A 12,273-nucleotide genomic window follows, 5' to 3' on the forward strand; every position below is an offset into this window, starting at 1 on the left:
GTAATTCACCAATACGTGCCATGCCAAGCCAATGGAAGAAACACAGAAACGAGCTGATACATTTAACAAATGTATTTATTTATAATGGGGGAAAGGGGGGGGGAGCACGCAAGAAGCAGAGTTATCCGACTATAGAGATGCAAGTTTGTACAGCAAAGAGCACTTAAACAATTCCTACTTACAGACGGGCCCACCGACAGACACACACACACACACACACACACACACACACACACACACACACACACACACACACACACACACACACACACACACACACACACACAGATACCAAGAAGGACATGGACCTGTCCACCTCATGTGGTTCGGCTGACATGGGCGAACCAGGCCAGCATCGAGATGTGATGATAGAATCCAGAGCTCCCTTCAGCGCTCGTCCGGGTAATCAAAAACTCTCCTCTGTATCCCAAACTGTCCAGAAGGCAGGAGGTTTCTCTGCCACTTCTCCAAGTCTTTGAGTTGAACGTCAAAGCGAGGGCTGATAACTCCACACTTGTTCAACCTGCCCATCAGGTTGACAACAACCTTGCCTGCTCGATGGTCATCAACTATCTCAAAAACTCTCTCTTGTTCACCGACAGAGAGACGGCATGCAACCGACTTGCTGTTCTTGTGGAGGTGGAATCTCTCCTCGTCCGATCATGCTGCAACCTTATTCACCCCCGTCCAGGGGGGTAGGGGATGCCTCCGCCCTCCCCACTCTCCCTCAGTGGACGATTTTGGTGTGCAGAATCACTTGTCACCCTGTCATTGGCCAAAACGACCGTCAAGTCCATTGATTTGCCCGGGGGCGTGGTGACATCACGCGGACCGCCTTTCTCACCGTCGCGGGGTCTGATTGGCTGAGCGGCAGCCATCTCACTCATAGCACGCTGATTGGTCGAGGGTCGCCGCGTGGCTCCTCCTTGAACACCGCCCACCATAGCGTCGGCCAGAGCGAGGTGAAGGTGAGGGTGATGCTGGCATGTTGTAGTTGATGTTGGTGATGTAAAAATAAAAGAAAACCCTGACTATCAAAATAACTCACAGCGCATGTACATTTATTCACTCATTAAACGAAGGATGGGGACCCTACCTAAAAACACATACCGATATAACTGTTCGAAAGGACCTGTATGTTGAGTGCTTATGGCTTCCAGATTCGTAACAATATGACCCCTGAAAAGGGGGCCGTGGCTTCCCTCCACGAATCCCTCATCTATACCAATAAATGTCAGTGTGTTTGTGTGTGGGTGTGTGTGTCTCCTCCATCACTCCAAAACCATGAAACCGAGGAGCCTGAGACTTTGCATGCATACTAAGAAAATGCCAAGGAAGTGCACGAGTGAAAATTTGTAGTATGGGTTCATTAAAACACCACTTTTGAAGATAATTCATGGCCTGATTTAATTGTATACACTCGCCAAACCCGCGCTCCGTGCGAAGTTTCTAGAGTGACGGTTCATTCGGACATCAATATATCCAGTGTTCACAATGTGATTTATATAACTTCTTTATATACAATGTTTCTTGTTACATTTTTTTTGTGTCAAACGCACCTTCTCAGGGAGTCGGCATGTGCAGAAGAGGGTTTTACATTGCAGAATTTAAGCTCCAGAATTGAACTTCGCAGCAGTTTCTGCTTCTAAAAAAAAAAAGTGTTCATTTGTCCAATTCGGACATTGCTTGGGCGTCTCCGGGAGATGTTTAATATCACGAATTATTGCTTGCCATGCCAGCCGTTTATCATCAACCGTTTCATCGGAGTGCTTGCTTGAGTGCTAAAGCTGCTTGGCAAGCACCCTACAATATCCGCATGATCACTGAATACTGTATATCGATTGACTTGAACAAAGGTCAGGGTCACTTGTCTGCATTGGCCACGTATTGTTTTCTGCGGTGCAACGGGCAGTGGCTGGCTCACTTAAGATGTGAAATAAAATTTCACGCGATGTTTCCCCATTTTGTACGATCGCCCATTATACAACTCGTCACTTCGGCACAGATAAATACAAATAAGAATTAAACATTTCACTTTTAAAAGTTTCTTCAACCATTTCGTGGAGTGATTGGTGAAGTTACTTGGTGCGCATCCTTCAAGCTTCAATAGTGATACTGCGGTTTGATACCGGAGGTAGGAAGGCAAAATAAATTGTGTAACCACAATGAGTAAAAAATGTTTTCAGTTATTATGAGGTCATGAATAGCTACATCAAGGCAGAAAAGCAGAGAGGTATGCATGCTCGCTCTGTCTAGCCTGGATTTGAATCCTGATCCAGATATAAACTCTCATCTCAGTGTTTCACAGGCATGGTGATTCATAAATGTGTGTGCCATCTCTTGGATGGATGAGAAACTGGGTGTCACATCTGCCGGAATTCCTCACCACTCTCCCTCCCTTAAACCCCTCCCTCCCTCACCTCACCCCTCTCCGTCTCTCACCCCTCTCTGACTCTCTCACCCCTCTGCCTCTCTCACCCCTATCCCATGCCTCCCTCTCCCTCCCAACCCTACCCTCTTCTCTCCCACCCCTCTCACTCTCTCCGACCCCTCCCATCTCCTTTCTCTCTCCACCCTTTTATCTCTCTCCCACTCCCCCCCTACTCCGCAACACCTCCCCCTCTATTGAGCGGACTGTAGCATGTACAAATCAGATTCAGAATGAGCCGGCTGGAGCGGTGCAAAGGTCGCAGCATGGACGAGCATGCATGTGGGCAGACCCTAGCCAGGTCGATAGCTTGGGTTATAAATGCTCCCACACCAGCTCAAAAAGTATCCACATTCGTGCGTGTGTGTGTGTATACGTGCAAGTTGAGTTGGTGCCTGCTTTCTCCACATGTGGGTGGGTTTCAGGAGGTGAAATGGAGACCTTCCAGGTGTCAAAGTGTGTGTGTGTGTGTGTGTGTGTGTGTGTGTGTGTGTGTGTGTGTGTGTGTGTGTGTGTGTGTGTGTGTGTGTGTGTGTGTGTGTGTGTATGTGTGTGAGTGATATTAATTGGTGTCTTCATATGTGAGTTTCAGAATGTGGAAGGGAGTCCTCCCATGGCCGGCTCAAAGTATCCACCTTCATTTTAGTAAGGGGTCACGATTCATGGACCAAGCCATGAAGTTTTCTGTTTTCAAAGTTTTGTGCCGAGGGCTCTCTGTCAGAATTGTCACCGAGCCCAGACAGCTTCCAAATGTAGTTCGTTTGTTATAATATTCCCAGGGATGGTTTTTAATATCTCTGTGAATTTCTTTGTCATCATTCCCACAGCTCCAACTATCACTGGAACAGCTTTGGCATTCTTCAGCTTCCAGGATCTTCTCACTTCATTCTTGAGGTCTTGGTATTTGGTCATTTTTTTGATTTCTGCATCATTTAGTCCAAAATCACTATTACACCTCACTTAGCAATGCCTTCTTCTCTTACCGAAGTTTGATATCTGGTCGCAACGGTTTGTTTTTGATGTTCACGCTCGATGGGATCATTAGGTCGTACGTGAGCGGTAGGTACTTCCATGTTTTCAGTGATTAATTTTGGTACAAGTTCCCACAAATTTTCTGGAACTGTGACATCAAAGTTTTTGCAGATGTGCCAGCGGATTACATTGTAAACTCTGTTGTGTCGTTGTTTGTACAGATGTTCTGACATGAGTTTGTTTTTGTGTTTGTGTTTAAGCATATCGTATCTTTCTGTTTGCTAACAACACCTCCCCCTCGCTATCTCTATCGCACCCCATCCTCCCACAATGTATACAGTGCCTACAGTAAGTCTACACCCTCTTTCAAAATTTTCACCTTTTGTTGCCTTATAGCCTGGAATTTAATTGTATGAAATCGGACGTTTCCCACATTTATGTACACATCGTAACCCGCAACTTCAGAGTGAAAAACAAATTCTACAAATTTCAGCAAATTAATTAAAAATAGAAAACGAGTAGAATGTGTGCCCTACCTCCCGAGAGGAAACAAGTGTCCTGAGTAGTACCAGAGTTAGTGTACGTGTACAACGGTCCTCCTCATTTCGGCACAGGATATTCCCCACGTGACCTCTTCTTTGGGAGAGACCGTGTTCAACCAGGAGACCACCGACTCGGACTCAGAACGGATTCTGAAGGTGACAGCTAAGTCGACGATTGGATTGCTGAGCATAACACAACGCTCATCCATGCTTATGAGATGCCATTCGAGAAGACAGAGAAAAAAAGTTTACGAAGAACGGCGCTCCATGACCGCAAGATCACTGATGTAGTCGCAAGATCACCTGCTAATAGGTGCATGGGTATTTTAAAATAATTTTAATATATGGTCGAGGCTCATGGAAGAGCTCGGATACAGAACAGACCAGGACACAATATAATAAAGGGAACATCAGGAGAAAGGGGAAACGTCAATAGCAGGGCAGAGGTAGACGGTCAACGGAGATGAACAAACGAGGGATGCAGGTAACGACGAGCTTTGGGGAAGAACGCAAGGGGTGGACAAGATGGTCACAGAAGAAGAATTTTGGGAAGGGTGGGGATGGTTTAATGGGTGGAGAAAAGATCATGGTTTGGGATGGGGGATGATTTGAGATGGTGATGAACAGCTGCCTTGAATACCTGGAGGAAAGGATGAGATTGAAGACAATGTGGGAGTTTGTTCCACAGGTGGGAAAAAAACGAGTAACAAAAGAGTGGAGGTGAGCAGTGATTCTAGAGCAAGTTCCCACATTGTCTTTCATGAAAAATAGGTGAGTTATCTCTGGCACCCCACACAAATCACACCTTCAGTCGAACGTCAGGCCTGCCTGACCAGTTCGTGAAAGTCTTGGACCAAAAATGTTCCCTGGTTGATCCTAACAGATGATGGGATTAATTGCGGCTGTAAAATATCCTAGTGTGGGAGGAGGAGGAGGAGGAGAAGACAGTTGTACGTCATGGTGGGTATGAATGAGTGGACAGTTGCAGGTCATGGTGGGAATGAATGAGGTGACAGTTGCAGGTCATGGTGAAAATGAATGAGGAGACAGTTGCAGGTCATGGTGGGAATGAATGAAGAGACAATTGCTGGTCATGGTGGGTATGAATGAGTAGACAGTTGCAGGTCATGGTGGGTATGATGACGAGACAGTTGCAGGTCATGGTGCGTTCGACGAGGAGACAATTGTGGGTGTGATGAGGAGACAGTTGCAGGTCATGGTGGGAATGAATGAGGAGACAGTTGCAGGTCATGGTGGGAATGAATGAGGAGACAGTTGCAGGTCATGGTGGGAATGAATGAGGAGACAGTTGCAGGTCATGGTGGGAATGAATGAGGAGACAGTTGCAGGTCATGGTGGGAATGAATGAGGAGACAGTTGCAGGTCATGGTGGGAATGAATGAGGAGACAGTTGCAGGTCATGGTGGGAATGAATGAGGAGACAGTTGCAAGTCATGGTGGGTGTGACGAGACAGTTGCAGGTTATGGTGGGTATGAATGCGCTGACAGTTGTAGGTCATGGTGGGTATGATGACGAGACAGTTGCAGGTCATGGGGGGAATGAATGAGTAGACAGTTGCAGGTCATGGTGGGTATGTATGCGCTGACAGTTGCAGGTCATGGTGGGTATGATGACGAGACAGTTGCAGGTCATGGGGGGAATGAATGAGCTGACAGTTGCAGGTCTTGGTGGGTATGATGACGAGACAGTTGCAGGTCATGGGGGGAATGAATGAGCTGACAGTTGCAGGTCTTGGGGGGTATGACATGGCCGTTCCATCGGTTGGAATGTGGATTTGATTTTGCATGCCAAACAAATTTGCCTGTTCCTTCAGGGATGTATCATCAAATGTTTTCACCATCTCACCTCATTAGAACCCTTCCTCATCATAACACCGTGACCGATATGTGTGAACACCATGAGTGTCCGTTGTTGAGATTTGAATAGTTTCCCTTGTGCCAATTGTGCTCTGTCATTAACATCATGAAAGGGGTGTCCGAACTCCTCCACAATCATTCCAAGCGAATCGGTTCGTAATTCCGTTTCTCATTTCAAAATCCCCAACTGAATGTGCGACACAGCAAGGGGACGACTCTCAAAGGGATGACGTGTGAAAAAGATCTTTAATTTTTGACATTCCAAACAACACGCAGCAAGCAAGAGAAAATGCACAGTGCAGCGATCATCAGGTGCAGTCTGTTCCTTGCTGGTGGCATCGCTTCCTTGGGGTGCAGCTGTGTCACCGATGCAGTGCCCTCTCTTATCAGCGCACTGGTACTCATTCTCGATGACCTCGGAAGGATGACAGGTTGAATCAACCCCACCGAGTGTTAATTCAACGGTTTCACCAGGGGCTCCGACTGAAGACCCTAATATTTGAAGACAGCCGCCTTGACCGTGAAGCCAACACCAGGCTTCTCTGCATACTCAGTGATACGTAATACGATGACGATTAATCACAATGATCCGAAACGGGGATTTGAGGACAACCGGCAGATATTAATGGGTTGAGCTGATCATGAAATGTGACGTACGGGACAGGATTGTTAACACATGCAAACTCTGAGAAATAATTAAATAAGTTAGTGAGCAGGTGGCCCAGCTTGAGGCTAATCAGTTCATATTAAACTTGTAGTGCCGTGGTGCTTGTTAACCAGCTGCTGACGCCGGTAAGACGAGGCACCGAAAGGGGGGCATATGTTTCCTTCGTCGTCCTGTTTTATCCTTCTCAAAGTGGGCATCCCTCCCCCCCAAACCAGTCATTTCAAATGAAATCACCTTTACAGGTGTTTCGTATCCGTTTGAGCCACGACCGATGAACGTTCCCATCGTTCTGCTGCTCATTAACACTTCGCAAAGGTCGCCATGTGGTGAAGGAGTGGCTGTGCCGCTCATGCACAAATCCCTGTTGGGTAGGAATCGGTAAACGTGTTCAGGATGCCGGTGATGGCTCGCCTACTCTCCGCAAAGGACACCGTGCGATCTTTCACGTCCACCAACTGATGTGGGCAGACGGGAGACGAGGTTGAACGTCCATCCGAGGTCCGGCACACCCACGTTGATGAATGACCCTGCCTGTGAGGCACCAGGACGACGGTTTGTAGTTGGGTTGAGGTTTGAAGCCACGTTAGACTGCTCACCGCTGGGCGTGCGTACCTCTAGGGTTCGGCCGTCCTGCCAGACTTGTTTCTGTGAACCAGCGAGTGTGTCCATGTCCGTACCAGATTCTAAACGGGGTCGGGATGGTGCCTTCCGTCATCGAGCCGGCGAGCTGGGAGCAACGAGTCCCACTAATCGCCGCATCTGATGCGGTTTAAAAGCTCTAAAGGCGGCGAGCTGCTCCACTTCAAACCGTTTCATCGATACATGTTCCTCTTTGATGCCTGTAATGTCCGTGACAGAAATTTGTCTTGACTTCAAAACTGGTGACCAATCGCAAATCAAAAGTAGGATGACGTCATTTAAACAGGAGAGGGTGTTGTGTTTGAGTCTGTCTGTCCGCACAGAACTTTCGTGTTTTTCTCCGCAACCGCTTGTCGGATTTGAGACAAAATTTTCACCGTAAGTGCGACTACTCGTGGAGAATGTTTTAATGATAATGATGACGTCAGAAGTCACGTGGTGTGGCAGCCACGTTGGAAAAACTTTGGACCACTATAATCCGAAACCCCACCAAGGAAAAAAATTTTGAAACTTGGCACGTTGCAAGTACTCATGGGGAACTTCAGATTTAAAAAAAACATAAAATGTAATGCTGTAGGTGCCTTCATTATGACGTCATAATTGCATATGTAGATCGATACATCTGATCAGTATGAAAATTTTTGAGGGTCATCTCGGGATAAAATGGCCCACGGGAAAAATAATTTTAAAACATGACATCATCGGTCATGTGATTCGGCTGCCATATGGTTTCCAACATAAAAAAATAATGAAAAACCTTCAAAAATATTCCATGAAATGGCTGAACAGATCAAGATGAAACTTTACACATATGACTGCCGATCCATGAGGAATAAATGGTTCACACATGACGTCATAGGTCACAAGGTTTGGCAGCCATATTGGGTTGAAAAAAAAATTATTTATTGTTTTCTCTGGTACCACTTCATCAATCGACGCGAAACATCACAATTATGATCGAGTGGTGATAGCAAATACATGTTATAAATTTCAACTTGATCGGATGCATGGTCTGGCGGCCAGAGTTATTTAATTTTCCGATATGTTTTTTTTCATTATTATTGTTATTATTTTTTTTTTTAAATAAAGTTCACTTTTCTGTGCCTGGGTGGTTTTGAGGGTAGAGGAGTAGCAGCTGAAATGCAAATCCTATCCACGTTGCTCCTGATGACGTAATCTTTGCTTTTTGCTTGTTTAGGTTCCTTCTGATCACTACAATGCAGGACTTGTACCTTTTCGGTCTTCCATTTGATTTGAATTGAATTTATTTTAATCCCATTCTAAAGTCAATTGAATAATATAAAAATTTTAAACGTCATTGGTCAGCGTCAGGTGTCCGATCAAAGTGGGACGTCTTGGTGTACAGTCATCACCACCAGCAGTTATATAGTGGCAGTTATAGTTATGTCTCGTGAATTACAGAACACATCAGTACACAAACCGTACACAAAACGACACAAACACCACCCAAAACAAGTTCTGGCGAGGGTCTGCAATCTCTAATTGCTCTTTCTAGTTTTTTATTACATGCACGGTGATGAAAATTTAACACAATGCTTTGATGGGCTTCAAGGATCGCCTCAAGGTCCCTACACTGTCGAGCCTGTCTAGTGTAAGCTGTCTAACCTGGCTTCGAATCCCAACCCAGCTATAATCTGTCATCTGAGGATGTTGAGTCCCAGTGTTATGAGAATGAATATGGGGAGTGGGGACATGAGACCATATAATTGATGCTTGCAGTGTACAGCACTGACGAGTTCCATCACTTCGCTCATGATGATGAGATGGATGACTGGTCTGCAGTTGACACAACCCCTTCCTGTGAAATGGGTGGCATTTGCAATTTTCCAAGAAGAACACCTGAGACCATTTGAAAATAAGCTAGAGGGGAGTGAATTGCAGAAGAATACTAATTGAGGGAGGATTCCGCTGCTTATGCCATACCTGGACCAGTTGCAGAATAAGTGTCAAGATTGACTCGCAACTTCTCAACCTTGGTGGGAGAGATTTCCATTTGCAGTCTATTACTGTGGGAAGGTGGGTGGAGGAAGAGAGAAGAGAAGAGAGGAATTGAGGACCTTGGTCTTTTCAGTTGATACGGTGTTGATCGATTCAGCTTTTTCCTGCGCAGTCAGACATGACTCCATTTAGGAGAATACATATCAGAGACAGATGACCAGCTGGCACAAGACTAAGGAGGATGTTGAGAAGCTTCACTTCGGGATCTGGCTCATCAAAGGACTGATACATGCAGGATGCGGGGTATTCGGAGGAAATTTTGGTTCTCATCACCTGGGTTTGCGGTCCAGGTGGAGAACGAATGCCGGGTTTTATTTTTCACGATTGCTTTGAAACAGTCCTGGTTTGCCAGAATAGACATTGTGACCTGGAAATTTTGAGGCCTGATGGGATTAACTGGTGAATTTGAGGAAGGAGTTGTCAGGAGCCAATATGATTTTGGATTACACCATCAGAGAGATATGGGTAAATCTGTCTTGCCCAACTGATGGACGTCGACAACTTGGCGGCTCCCTGCAGACCGCCAACTTAGCAATCACCTTCTCATGGTCATGATCACAAGAACAGTGGAGACTCAGACGGATTAGGACATGTTTGACTAAAAAATGACTCACGTGGAGGAAGCCGAGTTGGAAAAGAGACTGGCTGAGTGAGATGCAATTTTGAAATAGGCCTCATCTGCAATACCGTCGAGACTAATTTGAGCACCGAGTCCCAGACAGGTAGCACGGTGGCATTTCAAATCTATACACATTATAAAGAGAGAATGGGCTTGTGAGTGAAGCAGGTTAGAGGGACATGAAACCACACACACAAGTAAGAAGAATAAGAATAAGAAGAACCACTCATTTTACGTCTTGAGATGCATTGGGCTGCCGAGGCAGTTTTTCCTTGGCTGGTACGGAGTTACAATCCTTGATGGGTCGCCATTCTGATGCAGGGTACTCGACTTTGGCTCATTCTTCTCAGGAAACTGGTACTCATTTTGCCGACCTTGAAGGATGACAGGCAAAGTCACCCCAAGTGGTGTCATCTTAATGGCACCAATTGGGGCTCGAACTCGGGACCCGAATATCTTTAGCCCACCACCCCAAAGGTTAAGCCAACACAGGCATACACGTTACTTGTTATGGAAAGACACACAACCACGAATGTACTCCGTGGTGTCAGGGAATGAGGGAGCAGGTATTGGCAGGGGCTGCAGGGAAGATTTTTGAACAGACACCAACACCACTGTAAGGAGATTATCTGAGCATTATGAAGGTGTGGGGGAGAGTTTAGCACCCTCCACTAATGATTGCTTGGACATGTTAAAGAAAACTCAAAAAAAAAAGCAGGACATTGTGTCCTGTTATCTTACTATAATTCACCGTCTGTCCATCTAATCTGTCTGTTCCCAGGTACCGCAAAAACGGCTGAACCGATCGCAACCATTTTTTGGGTGTGTAATCCTGGGACCCCTTGCAGTAAAATAGGCATACATATAATAGCATGACCCCCTTGATGGCTCACTTAGGGAGCGGATGCTTCTCGTAAGGGGAAGAATAATCGCTAGTCCGGTAATTAAAACCAATGTTTCCTTATGTTTTAATTCATTATATGAAATCTCATTGAATTGTTGTTTGTACTAGCAAATACAACCAACCCGTCGTTTCACTGATGGGAATATTAAAGGGGAGAAGGGGGAAGAGAGAGCGGAAATGGAGAGAGAGGAGGAGGGGTGAGGGAGCTCAGAGGGGTGAGGGAGCTAGGAGGGGAGAGGTGAGAGGGAGAGGAGTGAGAGGAGTGGAGAGGAGAGGAGAAGAGAGAAATAGAGGTGAGAGCGAAATAGAGATAAAGAGATGAGGGGGGGGGAGAGAGAGAGAGAAAGTAAGAAGAGGGGGAGGGGGAGGGAGGGAGAGAGGGAGAGGGAGATGCGACGATCAGTTTAATGACAATCTGAGAGACTGCATACACATTGATGAATCATCATGTGTGTGAAACACCAGGATGACAGTGTGTAGCTGGGTTTGGATTCAAACGCAGTCGAGACAGCTTCGAGCAAGCCTGTGCAAATTTCGGCTATCGTTCCATGATGTGGTGATTCATTGCTTTGTTACAACTGAAAACATTTTTTTACTCATTTTAATCATCTCATTTATTTTACCTTCCTAACTCCGGAGATGTCCCCATGGACATAACGCCATGGAAGCTTGAAATGATTGTAGCTTGAAGCAAGCACTTCAACAAAATGGTTGAAGAAACTTTTAAAAACTAAATGTTTAACTTTTTTTTACATATATATGTATTTATCTCTGTCAAAGTGACGGGTCGCAGAATGAAAGAAGATCAGATGAAAAGGGAAAATGTCGAAATAAAATTGCACATTTTCAGTGAGTCAGCCACTGCCCAAGGGATCGCACGATAATGTGGGGCCAAATGCAGGCGAGTAGTTCCTGAACTTTGTTCAAGTCGATCGATATATTCAGTGACAGTGCCAACACTTTTGCCGTGTATGGCACAGTTTGGAAACAAACAACCAAGCAGTTTGTTTACTGCTCATCAAGTGGCTTAAGCATTCAAGCAAGCAGTTCAACAAAATGGTTGATGCGGAACGGCTGGCTTGGCAAGCGATGAACGATCGCCAATCGATCATATTAACACTATGCACCAGGAGACGCCCAGAATGTCAAGTAATGTTCGAATTGGACAAATGAACACTTTTTCTTTAGCAGTCGCAACTACTGTTGAAGCCAATAAAGAAGTTTAAATTTAGAAAATCGGTTCTGATGAAGAGATTCTCGAGGTTATGGCATGTGCGGAAATGAAATAAAGCCACGGTACGAATGCTGGCGTATCCTGGCATTTTTATTCATTGCAATGTGTCCATCAATTTGTAGATATGATGATCAGGCATTCAATGATATGAGTGAGGAAAGTGGGGGGGGGGATTAAAAACTTTATCGTGAAGAAACCTGTGTGGCCTGTTCCAAGTCAAGGCATTGTTGAGCAGGCCAAACAAATGGTGAATTAAGACCCCAGCGAGGTGACCAAAGATGATGCCTTGATAAAGAATAATTAAATATGGCCGTTAATTATCTTCAAAAAGGGTGTTTTAATTAACTCAAACACCCGATTTTCATTCACGC

The sequence above is a fragment of the Eptatretus burgeri genome, chromosome 1 (genome assembly GCF_056783735.1).
Source record: "Eptatretus burgeri isolate ZD-2024b chromosome 1, Ebu_testis_v1, whole genome shotgun sequence".
Classification (NCBI taxonomy): Eukaryota; Metazoa; Chordata; class Myxini; order Myxiniformes; family Myxinidae; genus Eptatretus; species Eptatretus burgeri.